The sequence below is a fragment of the Nanorana parkeri genome, unplaced genomic scaffold, assembly GCF_000935625.1.
Source record: "Nanorana parkeri isolate BGI_ZX_2015 unplaced genomic scaffold, ASM93562v1 scaffold1062, whole genome shotgun sequence".
NCBI lineage: Eukaryota > Metazoa > Chordata > Amphibia > Anura > Dicroglossidae > Nanorana > Nanorana parkeri.
The window spans coordinates 349,450-367,553 of record NW_017307330.1 but is presented as its reverse complement, the minus strand read 5'-3'; the positions used below and the strand labels follow the sequence as shown (position 1 = coordinate 367,553).

General features: G+C 42.7%; 1 protein-coding gene across 1 annotated transcript in view; it reads right to left on the bottom strand.

The window, feature by feature from the left end:
• AKAP13 (A-kinase anchoring protein 13) overlaps nucleotides 1-18,104 on the bottom strand; it is a 234,237-nt gene that overhangs the window by 192,283 nt on the left and 23,850 nt on the right. Inside the window, exon 2 of the mRNA XM_018567558.1 lies at nucleotides 9,689-9,729. The gene's annotated coding sequence lies outside the window, so the exon portion shown is untranslated. The remainder of the gene's footprint in view (nucleotides 1-9,688; nucleotides 9,730-18,104) is intronic.

Sequence of the window (18,104 nt, the reverse complement as noted above, 5' to 3'; positions counted from 1 at the left end):
TTATCTGACAGAAATGAAGGGTGCCAATAGTTCTCTCTCTCTCTCTCTCTCTCTCTATCTATCTATCTATATATATATATATATATACACACACACACACACACACATACATACATACATACGGTCCAGCAAAGTGCTTCCTCTAGCAGCTTGGAGGAGGGAGCAGGGCTCCTAGAAGTCACCAGCACTCGATCATGTGTGCAAGAAGTAAAGCACTTTTTATTAAATCGTCACATGCAACAAACAGCCAACATTTCAGGCCCACGCAGGGTCCCTTCTTCTGGGCGACATAGTGAAGGTAAGTGTGAGTTTGTGGAAACACACACAGCTTACTAGCACACACAAGGGTGGCTCCATAGGACACTGCAACAGAAAGGAGCAAACCTAAAACGGGATATCAGATTCAGGACCAGTGCTCAGGGGAGCAGATGATTCTGCAGGAAACAAAACTTGAAAAAAAAATCAAGCAGCATCATCCATTGTAAATTACTCAGCAACTAAAATAGCTTAAAAACATTTTGATTTCAATATTACTATAAAGTGATATTAAAGTCTAAATGTTTTCCAAGATATATTTCCAATGCTGAGTAAATCACTTACAATGGATGCTGCTCCTTAAAAGTTTTCGTTTCCTGCAGAATCAGCTGGTCTCATCAGCACTGGCCCTGATATCTTGTTTTAAGGTGGCTCCTTTCCATTGTGAGGTTCCTATGCAGTGACCCTTTCTCTCTGTGCCAGTAAACGGTTTTTGTCTTCACAAACACACAGACACAGCAAGGCAAGCTACTCAAACTTTGTTAAATACACAAGGAGGAAACTGCAGTTTCCTTTTTCTCTGAGACAATATTTTCCTAAGAATCCTAGGAAAGCAAAGTGTACATCAACAGCCATATATCCAGCCAGCGTGGGGTCCTCTGGAGTGTGCGCTTCCACTGCACATCTAGGAAACACAACCAAAATGAAAAGGAAGAAGAGGAGGAAAAGGAATAGAATGCAGGAATATGAAGTACAGCCAAACTTGGAAACATCTTTGTAAGCCTGCTAGACAAGCAAATGCTTTAACATCCATGTCCTACCTTTTTAGTCATCTAACTCACCATATTCTTTTATACCTCTTTTTGGTGCCCGATTACTATTACACCACATATCCCACTGCGTGTTTTCATACAATGCAGAAAAAGCTTGCTATTAACTTTCTCTATGTATATAAACTTTCATTGCTGCTGTAACTCAAAGTTATATTAAATCTAAACTCAGGAGTTACAACCCTAAAATGCATTCAAGTACATTCACTATTAACAAAAATGTATCTTATGTGTTCATCACTCAGCTGTAGATCCTCAAATCTGAATTTGTGCTGACACTGTCCTTCCTTCTGGCGGGTGGCTACTTTTGGTCACCATAGTCCCTGTGTGTGTTGTAAAGTAGCCAGCACTCTAAGCTCACTCCTGTAATTGACTACAATCTCATGTTAAAATGACATTAAACCCTCAGATTTTTTTAACAAAATACTGTAATGTGTGCCTTACTGTAATCCATGGAAGTTTCCCTTCTCTTTGCTGCTCTTCCTTTTAAATCCTCATGTCTTCTCATGCTTGGGCAGCACTACAGGAAGAGGCAGTCAGCTGCAAACGGAACTTCTCCCCCAGCATGAGAAGAGATACAGATTTAAAAAGGAAGAGCAGCAAAGAGAAGGGAAACAACCATGGATTACAGTAAGGCACACATTACAGTATTAGTTTATGTTAAAAAATCTGAGGGTTTAAATGTCACTTTAAGTTTACTCATTTGTATTGAGATTGTAGTCCATCACGGTAGCGAGTTTGGAGTGGTGGCTACTTTACAACACACACAGGGACCATGGGGACCAAAAGTAGCCACCCTCTAGAAGGAAGGACAGTGTAAGCACCAATTAAGATTTGAGGATCTACAGCTGAGTGATGAACAAATAAGATATTTCTGTTAGCAGTTAAGACACTTCAATGTATTTTTAAGATTTAACTTCTGAGTTCAGTGCCCCTTTAAATTTGTTCAAGTTATTTCAGACGCTATTGAAATACAGTCTTTGCTGGATTTCTTCTTCCTTTACATGCAGAACGATCTTGTCCTCTGGGGGCTGGTACCGATGCCCACTTTAGGATGGCTCCTTTCCCTTGCAGGGTGCCATGGAGCCAACCATTCATGCACGCTCAGGAATGGCACAAAGGACGAGTTGCCTTGAGTCCACAGAAAGTCTAAAAGGTGCCCATACACCTTACGATTATCGTACGATAATCGTATGCGATCGACTTTTCGTACAATCGTAACGTGTGAATGTAGTGCCTGACCGATAGTACTGTACAATCCTACGACTTTTGACGGTCAAGCATGTTTGAAAACTTTGGTCGATCGTACGATGTTCGCATGGTTGGTGGCGTTTCCGTCCGTCAAAAGTCGTACGATTAACACTGCGCATGCGCAAACGAAAATAATTGCGGTCAATTACCGCAAGTCGTCCAGGTGTTTTTTTCTAACTACCGCTGATTGAACCTTGCGATAATCGGGGCAGGATGGGGCCGTCGTACGAAAATCATAAGGTGTTTGGGCACCTTTAGTGGCAAGCTGCTCTTCATTCGCCTCTCCTCCAGGAGAGTGATTGCTGTCAGCTGAAGCCTGTACAGTCCCCAGTGCAATGTGCATGTGAAGAACTCGGGGCGTGCACTCCACTACCCTGAAGTTCAGGGAAGAGCTGCTGTAGACCTGTAGGCCTAGAGCCAGTGACAGTGAATAGCAAAGTATGTAAGGCATCAGCATTTGTACTGAGCACAAAACATCTGGTGTCATGTTTACTCATTGCTTAGGGTTCATTTGAAATTTAAAAAAATCTCTGTGCAGTTAATACTGCCTTAAAGCACATCTAAACTTAAACAAATATGTAAGGTTTTCCAGATCAACATGTCTTTAGTGCGGTCACTGCATTAGTTTTCTTTTATTCGGTCTTCTTTTCCTTTATTTTCACCTGGTAATCCTGCAAATAATACACTTCCTGTCCCCGAGTGTCTGCATTCAGCCATTCATTGCATCTATGGAAGCCGCGGTGTTCACCCTGGTTGGACTTTAAACAGGTCTGCCTTCACTATCAAAAGCTTGCTGAAAGCCTGGTGTTCAGACTGCATTTATACAAGCTAGAGCCCGTGTGACCGATTCCTAACTGCAATGTTGAAGTAGTGATTCACAAGTGTGGTAGCCGCTTTAAGTTCTGGGTGTGTTACAGACCAGTGCATTGCTGCCATCTTTATAGGATTGTGTCATCCCTGGGTCAGCCTAGAAAGTAGGGATGCCGATCCTGGATATGGCCTAAATAAAGACTTCGGACATTTCTGGAGAAAACTGAAGCTGAATACATTGTCAGGAAGAGTATTGTTACAATTATACATTACATAGCAGACATGTAAAGTGTATTTCCATCTTTGTAGTCAAATATGTTCCCATTGACACAGCATACCTAAAAATCATTAATTTTATAGTTCTTTCTTTGAAGCAGGATTACACATGGCTTCTATTGCTGTGAAAAGATGGCAGTGTAGAGGAAAGGGAAAGGCTTGAAGGTGGGCTTTCAAGAAGCATACGACTATCGCAAGACAAAAGTCTTGCGATGGTCGTAAGGTGTATGGGCACCTTAAGACTGAGAAACTGTGCACTAGCATACAATGTCTTGAGATATTTAACCCTTTCTTAGGACTGTCTCACACATCTAGTTGAAGAACGCTCACCAGAAGTTAAAAAGACTTGTTAAAGCCCACAGGGTGCCCAGTGTATAGTGCTCGCCTCAGTTAAAATCCGTGGTGTGGTTTGTAAATAAAATGTTATGCTTATTACAGTCAGTGGTGGCTGTAGCTTCACCCCAGACAGAAGCCCAAATAATGGGTTTTCCTATGGGAGAGGTACGGGCAGCTGATCCCCCAACTATTCACGCAACACAAGCCACCAGATACTACTGTAGTCCTCTCCTCAGATCTAGTTGGCAGCTGTGGGAGGTTGCGGGATCAGTCTTTTAACAGAACAGAGGGAGCAGAGGAGGCAAGCTGTACAACAGAGGGATATTATGGGCTGTCTTATCTGTACAAATGGAGCAGAGGAGGCAGGGGTTGTGTGGACTGTGTGCTCTCTGTCTGCACCACCCCCTCTCCTCTGCGCTGTCATTCACAACTCTTCTTTCCTTGCTCCAATGTGGTTGCATTGCAGTGAGCGGGGCAAGCTATCGGAGGCTGCTTAGCAACCAGAGGACGGGGACAAGTGCTATATGCACAGGGTCCCGTTGGGAATTTAAGAAGCCTCATTACCTTCTAGTGAGATTTCTTTAACAACTGATTATGAAATCTGACAGCATAGAACATAAAGGGTTGATTATGGTAAACACAATTTCATTGCCCCCTCAAACATTGCATTGTGAGAATTAAAAGGGACACTAAACCCAGGCATTAAAACCTAAAATGACATTCAAGTACCTTAACTATTAACAAATGTAGCTTATTTATGTATCACTCGGCTGTAGATCTTCAAATCTTCTCTGAATTGGTGCCGACACTGTCCTTCCTTCTGGAGGGTGGCTACTTTTGTTCCCCATGGACCCTGTGTGTGTTGCAAAGTAGCCACTGCTCCAAATTAACTCCCATGATGGACGACAATCTGAATACAAATTTGGAAACTAAACAGGAGATTGTAGTCCATCACGGGAGCAAGCTTGGGGTGGTGACTACTTTACAACACACACAGGGACCATGAGGAACAAAAGTAGCCACCCTCCAGAAGGAAGGACAGTGTCAGCACCAATTCAGAGATGATTTGAGGATAGGAATAGTGAGAGTACTTGAATGCATTTTTTAGATTTAATGCCTGTCACTTTAAGTAGGACTGTTCAATGCTACAGCTTTCAGAAATGATTAAATAAAAAGGAAAGCAGAAAGTTTTTTGTAAGTTATGCAATGTGAATGGGAATAAGTAATAAATATAGAAGTAGGTGCTATCCTAATTTGGCTGCAAAAGTAGAAATACACTAGAACATTAGAACATATATCTGACACTAGGTTTGCTGCTGGCTCCTATTTCGGATAGATTGCTTTACTCATTCTGCTTTATCGTGCCTGTCCATGCCATAACATTTATACAAGTCATGTACACGCCAACCTGTAAACCCATGTAAACTCCAAGCTACTTTTTTGGTAGCAGGTCATGCTCGGAAACAAAAGCAAACACAGCAAGTGGATTGAAAAGAACAAAAAGTGTTTACACAGACCGCTCTATTTGACATTTTGAAAGTTTGGTGAATTAAAAACAACAGCGAGCGTGAAAGTAAAAGGTCAATGGAGAAACGTGGCAAAGCTTCCAGGAACTGGAAGAAATGAACGCAGGTCTGAGCTACAGAAGATGACATCATGGCCTTATTGTGCTTCTGGATTATCAGCCATTGCAGGGAAAGACAACAGTTCCAGGGCAAAGCCACAAAACAACACAATGCTGTAATCAGTGTTTTACAACAGTTTACAAGGCCGATATCACACACAGCACCAATAGAGGACTACCTCTTGTAAGGTGCGATTAGATTATTAACCCCTACAAATCACATTTACAAGATTTAACCGAGCGTGTAGACTTTGCTTCCGCTAAACAAATGAGCATTAAACAGGCGGCAGTACGTGCCAGCGCCGTCCGCTTCGTCCATCATTTTTTTTTGGCAGTACCTGTTTCCGTACAGTACAGAAGCATGGGTCTGGACAATATTTGGAAGCAGAACAAGAGCCACATTAATTGAGCCATTCATCACAAAAACCCATTTCCCAGGTCTGGACATAGTCATATATTAACTCCTGTCTCGTTAAGCTGCTAAATGAATAAAGTCATTTGTGGCCTGCGTTACACTTGCCAATCTGAGGAAGCATGAAAAGAAAATGATGTCAAATAAAGTTACCGAGTAGTTGTGTCTATAAACAACAATACCACAAGCACTGCTTCCATCTCCCCTAACCATTGTGTTTATCAGAAGAATCAGAAACTATAAAAGACGGTTTATTTATAAATAGATGCTAATGGTATATACAGACAAGTCATATGAGCGGACCAGAAATGGACATGTTGGAGATAAAGGGGACTTCCTGTATTTGCAGCGTTTAGTAAGGCCAGCTCTACAATGACCATGTTTAGAGATACAGATGATTCAGTTATTGAATTAAGGGGGGGGAAATACTCTTCCCAATACTTATAGCTGGTGTGGGACACCGCAGCAGTCATACGCCTGCTCTATATACTGAGTGCTAATCGATCATGTGACCGCTCAGCCCACAGCTTCTCCCTGTGTAGTGACTGTCAGGCATCACTCCCCGCAGAGATTCCCCTCCCCACATTTGAAAGTGGCAGTGCATTAGTACGTGCGGTTAGGAATAAATCAATATCCCTTGATGCATTGATTGTGCGTCCAGAGATAGTGATCTCTTCCTAACCACATGTAAGCGTATCAGATATGGTTACATGCGGAGTACCTGCGCACTGGGCGGCTGCCGTCACCTGATCATTAACTTGAACAGCTTGACTTGACAGCTGATGCTGTCAGATTTGGGATTCCTGCTGCAAGAAATCCTAAGTTCCCGATGCAGAAATTCCTAAATGTTCCTATTATGGTAAATGTGAACAAAGCCTAAGCTGTGGTGTGCCAGTAAATTCTGCCTTCATCAAAACAGTAAGGGCCCTGTCACACCATATCCAGTGCTTAACAGTTCGAGCCTAGAATGCACTGGATCGCATAGATCAAGCCGGGCAGCGTTCTGGGGCAGGAGAAGGCGTGTTGGTGGCATTCATGTCATGGTACCACAGACCCCCCTGACTGCAATGTGACCGCCCGCACTGTAACGTGAGGTACAGAATGTCCTCTGTTCAGGTGCAATGCGATCAGAAAAATGCTGCATGTACCGTTTTTTCCGATCGCACTGCACTGGAATGGAGGGCGTTCCTGTACCTCGCGTTCTGGTGCAGGCTATCCCACAGCGGGGAGGGGGGGGCAGTCTGCAGTGCCATTGACGCCAGAATGCTGCCTGGTTCTATGCCAGAACACACTGGATATGGTATGACTGGGCCCTAAAGCCTTGATGTTGGTCTATTGCTGGAGCAGGCACATATTCACATGAAGTCCATATAAAAAGTCTACATGTGGAGTGCCTGCACAGGACACGGAGAAAAAAAGATAAAGTAAACGGAAAATTGTATGAAAAAAAAAACCACAAGTCTATTTTCTTACACTGTTGTAAAAAACCAAGTATCCTTTAGAGTTTAATAATGAGCAAATCCATTTGCAACCAGGTAGGTAAAAAAAAAAAAAGTTGATTCTCGTAAAAAAAAAAAAATATATCCATCAAGATTTGTCCAATCTGCAAACATCTGGTACAATCAATGAAGTGGCACGTTTCCTACTTTGTCTCAAATCTGACATGTCTACATTAAATATTCAGAGAAATCAAAATGTGATGCATCAGAAAGTTATGATTCGGTCATCATTACTTATGCTGACCATAAACTTGTAGGCAGGACGGAAAGAAAAATAAAATGCTCACTTCTTCCCTGCCAGCTATTGTATTCAGACAGCCGGCGCCCACAGCTGCCAGAATAACCTGAACAGTTTTAACAAAGTTATTCACAAAAAGGGTGAAGAGTTTGGAGACGGCAGGAGAAGTGAACAATCTAGGACAACATAGCTGAACTGGAAAGTGAGCTGAATTGGAGAATTTTTCCAAATCAGCTATGTTTTCCTAGATAGTTCACTCCTCCAAACTCTCCACCCTTTTGTGAATAACTCTGTAAATATGCTTTAAAAGTTGTACTTTTTTGAGGCTCTAGCCCTGTCTCCAGCTTCCTCCTCCGACCATCTATTTCTAGCTTGACTATTTTTGATGTGGGGGACGCAAGCGTGCATTTAAATTGCTGGGCCTCCAGTGCGTCCCTGCACCTTTTGAGGAGGAGTAGGCTACCTCTGGGCACACCTGAATTTAATTTATGGACTGCATTAATATGCTCCAACATGGAGACTCCTAAATAGAGTTACGACCACACTTCACAGGGGAGCCTTGACGGGGCACTGTGGCTTCTACATATTTTTGGCCAAAGGTTCGTGTAACCAAAACCTCTGTTTTAACGCATACTGTTAGACAGGCTAATCTGTTTTGTTGCAGCCTAGCTGGCAAGTGTGCTGGGGTCTTTTTTTGTGTTCTGTATCCTCCTCCGACCAGCTTTATTGATTCTATTCAGGCATAATGACACGCATGTTTCTAGCCTGTCATTGACACCAACAACCCACACCGCTTTCCCTGGGAATGCATTATGATAGTCCCCCAGGATTGAACAGCACTCACCTACAATTACGCGAGAGTCGCTCAATCCAGGAGAAATGCCTGCCTGTCACTCCCTGCTGCCATCAAGGAAGAAGAGGAAGCTCCTGTGACATCACTGAACTGGCAAGAGGATTGCAGGAAAAAGGTATGTATAGGGATTTTTTTAAATAAAAAGACCAGAGGGGTGCTTTGGGTTAAAAGGAGAACTATGAGGTGAGTGCTTTTCACTCACCTCATACCCTGTTTCCCCTGTAACTATCTGAAGCAATTAAACCCACATATACCCTGTTTCCCCGAAAATAAGACCTACCCTGAAAATAAGACCTAGTTGTGACCATTCATAGGGCCGGTGGTGGCATAAGGGGGAACTTGAAGAGCCGCGGGAGAGGAAGGAGAGAGTCAGCGGTGCCAACGAAGCCAGCGCTAAAAGAAGCGAGGCGACAGAGGAGGGAGCAGAGCCGCATAAGCCGATGCCTCCTCTATAGCCCCGCCTCCTGTCACAGGCGGAGTGATACCAAATGCTCTCCGCCTGTGAGGAATCGATAGTGAAAGTGTGCGTCGCCCATTCTGGCCAGCGATTGGTTACCAAATTGCTCTAGCAAAGGTTAGGCACCCCTGATTGTCCTGATCACCATATTTGTGTACATGAAATGTTTGTGTCCTTCCGTTACCCTAAGGAGAACTATGGGGAAAAGCCCAGACCCCATAGTTCTCCTTTAACTGGAATTCTGCTTTAAAAATGATACTGTAGCTGAATGCACAAACATGCACATGGTAAGGACTCATCAGACATGAAAAGATACAAAATCAGTTAAAAAAAAAATTTGACACCTCAAAATCTCCTCTGAAGTTAAAAAAAACATTCACTAAGGATACATCTGCAATTTTAGGTTCCATTTACATACAGAGTTTGCATTTCCCGCATGGTTTTCTGACTGCACGGGATGCAAACGCTATATGTGAAACAACTGCACGGATTCTGATCATTTGCAGCTATTATATAGCCACGAATGTGCAGAATCTGAGGTATTATCGCGCTTGCACTATTTTGGGTGCCACGCGGTTTCGTACCACGTGGTCCCCGCTATAGTCTGAACAATGTGCATGTTTTTTTCTGTTTAGAGCGGCTCTGCGTGTATTCATACAGCCGAATACGCGCGGACGGCCGCCCCAGTGTGAATGGAGCCTTAAGGTCATGTTTCTGGCATGAAATTAATGTGCTGCAAGCAAGGCAATTGCTAAATTGCACCGAATCATTGGATTACAAATCTCCATCGACTTCAGGCATAACTAGAACGAAGCAAAACAATATAACAAGAAAATGCGTGACCTACCTTATGGTGGTATTACAGGAAGAAACCAAATATTTTATTTCCTAAAAGGAGGAAAAAGAATGATCACAATTAACATCAGGAACTAGGACATTGATGATACAGTAAATAAAACAGAAAAGAACTTCCAGGTAGTTTCTGCCAGAGGTAAAGGTGAGGTAATACTTGCATTTTTTGCAGATACAAAGGTCAGCATATTGTACAAGTTAAGCAATCGGTTACCAGGCTTGAAAAGCATTTTTCAGGCAAGGACTGAACCAAAAGTCAGGCCCCATTCTCCATTTCTGAAACCTTTATCCCTCAATGACAATTGGAGCTGCTGTTCATAGCAACTTGGCCGGCTGTTCCCCTGCCTTCCGACACAACACACCAGACAATTATAACAAAATTCTCCCCATAAGATTATATGTGCATTTAATTTTCTTCTGCATGTCACTTACCTATAAAAGCCTCCCTTGTGTAGACATCCCAAAGTCCTGAGACTGCAGCTGGGCGCTGCCATTTTGAATGTGATGTCAGCAGACTCAGAGGCATTACTCAAGGAACACTCTATAGCAGGGGTAAGCAAACAGTCCACCAGCTGTGACAACTACAAATCCCATCAGACATTGCAAGACTAAGCCACATGCATGACACCCAGAGACAGTTGCATGATGGGATTTGTAGTTTCAACACACCTGCAGGGCCAGAGTTTGCCTACCCCTGCTCTCAATAGAGAATAGTATATGTATTGCTGCATACTATGTGCTGCAGCTCTGCTCCAGCGTGCCGGCCTGATGTCTCTGGCGTAGGGTCTCAGGAGGGGGAGATGTGTGTAGCAAGGTCATCAGCAAATGCGGGGCCTAGTGCAGCCGCTTCAATTTGAATAATTAAAGAACGGGTATTGGTTTTTGGTATCTTGGCATTTGCACGAGTACAAGTACTCGTGCAAATGCTCAGTGTCGCCACCGATACCCATATCAGTGCATCACTAATAAGTGAATAACTTACAGAAAGAAAAATACTGCATGTAAGCATTAAACATATTTGCTGTTTCTGTGCTTTCAGCTACATTTCTGTTAATTTGATGACAGGGTCACTTTAATGGCAAATTCAAATTGAAAGGATGACTGTACTTTAAAAATAAACTGCAGGGCTGGTAAACATGACCAAAGAAAGAATTCATTAAAAAAAAAACAAAAAAAAAAAAAACAGAAGGTAACTTAATGAAACCTCAGAAAGATTTTGCAATAAAAAAGGACATCTTCTCGAGGACACACATACTTGGTTACTGTGGAAATGGACCCAGGTTCTATTTTTATTTCACAAAACCACAATGAATTTGAGAGTCTGCTTTATCACAAGACTTTTAGATTCCATATACTAAAGCACCCCCCAAACATTTAACCCAACCCCAATAAAATGCACTTAAAGGGAATGTACATAGTGGGTTTGTAGTTTCATTCTTTAAGATGGTATGGACCAATATCCTCAGAGGGGAATTTATCAAAACTGGAGCAGACAAAATCTGGAGCAACTGTGCATGGCAATCAATCAGCTTCCCTCTTTCATTTTCAAGTCTTAACTGAACAAACTAAAGACAGAAGCTGATTGGCTGCCATGGGCAACCGCTCCAGATTTTGTCTGCTCCAGTTTTGATAAATTCACCTCTCAGTTTTTTTAAAAGGTCCTTTATAGTCCTGTAAATATTTATTTTAATATTCTGCATTCTACTACTGAGCTACCACTTGAAGATAAGATCCTTTTCACATTTCCAGATTATGCCTTTGTTTCTTTGTTGAAATAACCGGCTTACTGAATTCAATAGCTCTAAATGTAACTAATAAGGTGAATGAATTCAAGAATTTACTCATCTCCCTATTGTCTGAAGTATGAGACAGACAAAATCCCCAAATCAGCTGCACTTTGTATACTCTGTGGACATCTGAATTTATTGTGTATGCTGTGATTTATCACTATTTCTTTACTTTGAGTCCAAACACTGCCAAAGGGAACTCAATATCACTTTGCTGAAGCCCCGATGAAGTGGACCCCCAAAACGAGTGGGCCGTTTTACTATTTCGATCCTTTTAAATAAAGTATTGCTCTGGACTGTCAAATTGTGATGGAGCCCCCTTGTGTTTTACTTGAGCCTACTTTGGACCCCCTCTATCTGCCTGGGGGGTCCTTGTATGTGTGTGAGCCGCCTCATCAAGAACATTCTGAACATCCTGGAGAAGAGATTCACTTTAATAGTGCGGGTCTCTTAAGAATTAATAAAAGGATCTAGCATCCCTTTCCTCCTACACATACCCAATTCAAATCTTGGAGAGGACATGCAAGTCTCACTTTAGGATCCCAGAATGAGAAGAAACGGTTTCAACCTTTGTGGCCAATCTTTCATCTGCTTTTGTACAGAGATTCTAGTTCTAGTCCTCTACAAATGTTGAAGCTACAATCTGTAGCAGCTGCAGAATCACTTTCCATAGCTAGGAAAAAAAATGTATTCCAATCAATGAGAGTTCTGTGTTGCAGTGATCCCAGGGATGTGTAGCTGAGTAATTGACATTTGGCAGTGTTTGGAGCTGGTCCTAAGATGGCCAACTTCAAATCAGCTGTTGAGTAAATCACACCAGCAATGTGTAGCCACACAGAGTAATATAGGTAACTACAAACAGCAACTTTTTACCAGTTACAAATCATCAAAAGGAAAATAAGTAGATACATCTGTAGCGGTTACAAAGCTGCTGTTGTGTCATGGCCATAGAGGGCTGCCTGAGCAGACCAGGTTGGTGGTGGGACAGGGACATTGTGTTGGCCAGGTGCATCCTTAAGCCATCTGCTCACAGTGGAACACAATCCTTATATTGTGGTCACCTCATTATAAGTAGTCCTGTACAAATCTATGCCGTCTTATGTGGTAGCAAATGCTTTCAATTAAACTGTATGCATATTTAGTAAGACTCTGCAAAGGGCAAAACGGATGGAAAAGTAATCCAAAGCAACCACTCTAATGCCTGCTAACTGCATTTAGGAGACGAGTGCTGACCAGCCGATTTGCTGTATATTCATAGTGTGTTATAAACCAAATAAGCTCACATATGCCTTTTATATTAAAATATAACAAACACAATAAGGCCTTGTTCACACCAAATGCAGAGCAGATCCGCTCAGGTTTCTGCACACGCTGTGCAGTGGGTTGGGCCGCGTTTTTGATGCGTTCCGGGCCGTTTTTTGGTTAAAAAAAAGTTGTTGTTTTTTTTTTTTTAGTTTAAAATGGGCTTTCAGTGCCGTTTTTGAGCAGGTCCAGAGCAGGTAAAATAGGGCCTGCTGCAGTTTTTTTAACCTGCTCTGGAACTGAACGCTGCAATGTGAACTGGAACTAAAAATACCATTGGAATACATTGGACGCAGTTTTGCTCCGGTCTGTAACTGCTCTGCACCTGCTCTGCACTTGGTGTGAACAAGGCCTAATCGTGAAATGTCCTCGATCACACCATCCTAATTTGTAAATGTAGTGCATTAGTAGGCTATGCATCGCCAACAGGTTAAACTGAATCATTTCATATCCTGGCCACAAAATGTCCCTTAAATAACAAATGAGTCCATTTTCAGGCTGTATTTCATCTTGGATGACAGTATGGCTATAAAACCACAAACCATCTCTGAATATCCTCCACCCTTCTTAATAAATCAATGGACTACTGCTGACCTGTATGAGGCAGACACTTCTAAAAAAGATAAAGTCCATATACCCATTACACTTAGAACCGCTGTCCCATTAATTAAGAAATAGGTACAGCGCATGTCGGCGGATGGCTACCACCAAGATATACAGATAAAGAGATAGACCCCGGTACTCCAAGGCAAATCAAGTACGTCTATTTACTCACATACATGTTGCATAGCAAAACACTCAACGTTTCGGGGGCTCACAGGATCTCCTTCATCAGGCAAATAAGAATGGGATCCTGTGAGACCCTGAAACGCTGCACTGAGTGTTTTGCTATGAAACATGTACGTGAATAGAGGTACTTGATTTGCCTTGGAGTGCCGGTGTCCATCTCTTTAAACCAGATACTTCTAAAAAGGCACCATTAATTCATTAAAGTAACTCAATAACCATGTACTAGTGTAATCCACAATTAGATGAGAAGTTCCCACATGGCTTCCTCACTGGTCCATGTATGAAAGATACAATCAGGAAAACAAGACGGATAAAGAATGTGAGGCCGGGTTTTGTAACCCATGGCACCCTGTTCCGAGTACTTGAGCAGTTGCAGACTACAGCATGCCATAGACACAATGCACTGGATAAGGTGGCAATCTCATGACTGTAGGCAGTGATAGACACTGCTGTGTAACAGATCTTATGGACAGAATGGGATCATGCAGGCTCTAGGGCTGTCATATTCATCCTTTCTTCACTAATCGGTCAGCCATGCAGCCAGTAAAGTGTCAGGACACATTGTACTCAAGTGCTGGTTCAATGTCAGTTACTAAGTAGGGAAGGAACAATACATTTGTTCTGGGCTCTGGTAATTTTCATCAGAGGTTTCCTTGTGCCAGGAAAAACTGAAAAATCTGCAACTTCCCTACAGGCTGAAAAAGAAAAACATGCAAAAAACAAAGTATCTCCTAAAGAGCGGCCTCTTAAAATGTAACCTCCCTTACCTGAATGCTTAAAGGAGAACTATGGGGTTAAGGCTTTTCCCCATAGTTCTCCTTAGGGTAATGGGAGGACACAAAACTAGCGTCCTCGAGTCACCCTAGGCTCAGTATACCGCGAGCAGAGAGCCGTGACAGGATCGAGAGGTGAGCGAACGCCGGTATGTGTTTGCTCACCTCCCTATCTACTGAGCCGACCTGTGACAGTCTCATTGTCACTGGTCAGCTAGAACTATGAGGTGAGTGAAAAGCACTCGCCTCATAGTTCTCCTTTAACACAGCCTCTAAAGTGACCGATTAACCACCCAACCCTCCTCTCTCCCCACACACACACACAAAGTAGAACTCTGGGAAGAAAAGGTAAGAGCTTTTATTCATGTATGAATTTGTTTCTTTAAACCAATCAATCCAGGAAATGTAAACCCAACTACTACACTTTCACATAAGCTTTAACATTTTATTACAATTTTAAAGCCCAAATTCAGACACAAGCAAAAGAACCTTCGTGGTGCCCCCACTGCAAATGCTCATTAGGTTTAGGGGGTACAGGAAGGGGGAGCTATTACTTAACTTGCCTTCCCTCGGCTGTTCCTCGGCATCATCACGTACAATGCAGAGCTATTAACCTTGCATTGAATATGGAGGAGACAAGTGTGCGACTGTGGCCGGGAGTGCCTTAGAGAGGAGGCTCAATGCTGCCATCACAGACCGGCTCCATTGCACAGATATCTGACTGCAGGTTGAAAATGATCTATGTGAAATAATGAGATCCTCCAACCATTAGGGGTGACCCTAAACGGTCTGATCTCCCACAATCGGGGCTGGGAATGAGACATTTATAGCTAACTCAGGGAAGTAGAATTCCAGCAACTTTGGTCTTTATCACATCCCTATATTACAATGACCCTCATCAATTATTTTTTACTGTGAAATGTTATTTTATTAAATTATAAACAGAAATGCGTAATCACTTCACAACTTTTTTTTTTTAAATAAAATGACAAAAAATTTACACAAAAAAAAACACTCTAAATCGCTTTTCAAGTTTGCAATATCCATATCACGATCCTGGCCACAGATGATATGCACTGTTAGCACAATGTAAACAGTTCTTGAAGAGAATGTCTGGTATGTTCCTTTTGACAGCTCTTCAGCTTCAGACGTTGCAGGTTGCAGTCCAAAAAATATTCCCAACACATTCGAATACATTCAAAAAGCAAATAGATGAAATAATTCACCTCTTGACTGCTGCAGAGACGGAACAAGAAAAACTTCTCCTCCATGAATATGCGCACAAAATCCCAAGTAAAGACCCTCCCTTCCCGATGCCCTAGCAAACCATCCCGGCAGGTCCCAGCCACTTTCCAAATGAATAGGGAACCTTTGCGGTCTACTCCCTACAAAGCCATTTACAGGATACAAATTCAGAAGGCAAGTACCAATTATCCTTTTGCCACAACACAGTGGTAAACAAAAGAGCTCCGATTCAAATAGCGAGTACTGGGAGCTGTGCCAGCTCTTGCACACACAGAATAACGTATTTACTGTTGGGTTCTGAAGGCAGGTACAGAATTCCTCACACTTTGTCATGGTGGTCCTCAAATGTAATATCTTGGAGCTTACCGATTACTCCAAAAGCAATCTTTATGTAAGAGGAGAGGTTTGCACGCTGAAAAGCTTCATAAAGATTAAAGTAAGGGTTACTTAAAGTAGTATAAATTTTTTTTTTTTTTTTACATATATCTACTGCTGGCAACCCGTGGATATGAGCATGTGGAAAAACTGAAACATGCCCTATTTTTTCTGCTCTGGAATGCACCAAAATGCATCAAAAACGCCCTGGAACACATTGAAAGCCCATTTTAGGCAAAAAAAATATATACATATATATTTTTTTAAATGGCTCGGAACACGGCAAAACACACTGCACTGCATGTGCAGAAATGCATGCAGATCTGGTCTGCATTTGGTGTGAACAAGCCCTTAAGGTAAGTCCTTACAGCAGCATTGGGGAGGGGTGGGGAAATAGACTTACGTCACTTTAAAAAAATAATCAGTGAAAATAATTTCCATGTCACCCATGAAAAGTTAAAGGAGATCTATGGGGTCAGGGCTTTTCCCCATAGTTCTCCTAAGGGTAACGGGTATGGATGCACAGATACTTTTCGAGTACCAGTGCAGATACTTGGCATTTTCATGAGAACTACCAGGGTTGCAACGGTTGCAGCTGGGACCGGGCTCTGGCGCTCCACCACTGTCCTGAAATCATTAGTAAAACTGTCACATGACTATAAACAAAAATTTATCAGTACTCGTACTTGTAAGTACTCGGCAAGTACCAGTACTCGCAAAACTGGTATTGGTGCATCCCTTTATTTATAAAAACAAAATCGTACATTAAAACAGAGATGTACAAATCCCAGGAGCTCTGTGTGCTCCTTACAAATGACAGCTGCCTCTTAACTTTTGAATTTTTCTCTAGTGTAGTCTTGGAGCTCCAAAGTATCGGTACATGTACTTGTACCGAGTACTGTACTTGGTATCTGTGCAACCCTAGTAACGGGAGGACACAAACCCAAAGCTCAGTATACCGCGAGCACCGAGACGTAGCAGCCAGAACGGATCCCGACAATTCTGTCTGGATCCACCCAGCTGCGTAACAGCTGGCTCTGCCTATCTAGAGGCAGAGCCAGCTGTACCCGCCCCCTCCCCTGTCCGTTCCGCCAGTCAGCGCTGGAGGATCGGACAGGGAAGAGGGGCAATCCCTGCAGGCAGCCGTGAGTGACAGTCACGGCTCTCTGCACGGATAGATTGAGAAGTGAGCGAGCGACGGTATGTGTTCGCTCACTTTAATTGTCACAGGTCGGCTCAGATTATGAGGCTGAGTGAAAATCACTTGCTTCATCATTCTCCTTTAACTACTGATGTCATACCTTTAATACCTTCTAGCTGCAAATAAACTCACCGGGAGCAAAATGCAACCATGTGCTCCTCTGTGCACCATCAAATCCTTGCAGTTGGCCCTCTTCCTACATACAACTGGTCATACGTGGCTCAAATATCGGACGATTCTTATTGAAATTTGTGTCGTGGGTGACCTGGGAAACACTGCCCGGCTTCACAAAAGTCGATTTCAAAATCAAAAGGTGCCAGGTGGAAACTTATCGATCGAACAGTGACTGCATCCTGCATCAGCTACAGGTGCTTTGGTTGCTTAAAGTGGAAGGAAGGTTAAAAGAAAGAACAAACCCCCAATCATTAGGCTTTCCATGGCAGATGAGATGTAAGTTGCTATTCAGCATTTTTTTTTCTGTACGCGAAGCCACGCCATGTGCACAGACCCGAGACTTCATCAGGACCCAGCCAATCAAGCGGCTGAAGACTCAAAATCCACAAGAAGATCAAGGCGAAAATTGAAGTGCTGGCAAGGAAGAAGTGCAGAACTGAAGGGGATGGGCTTGGCCTGCCATAATGTGCATTGCATAATACTACCACATTATGTCTAAATCCCCCCTTTTTTTTTTTCTTAGATGTTTTGCTTCTGCTTTAATACAATAGCCAGCAGCGGAGATGCCTCCATCCATAATGTTTAACGAATATGAGGAAATCGATTAATTGGGCTGAACAGGAGCTGAGCAAGATAGGCTGAACAAGAGAAATCTAACTGTGTATGGCTCACTTAAAGTGAATGCGAAGCTAAAATCTTTTTGTTTTTATAGACAGGCCGCAAACATCCAATGGGTATGGCCTGCTAAAGGACTTGTGTAACAGC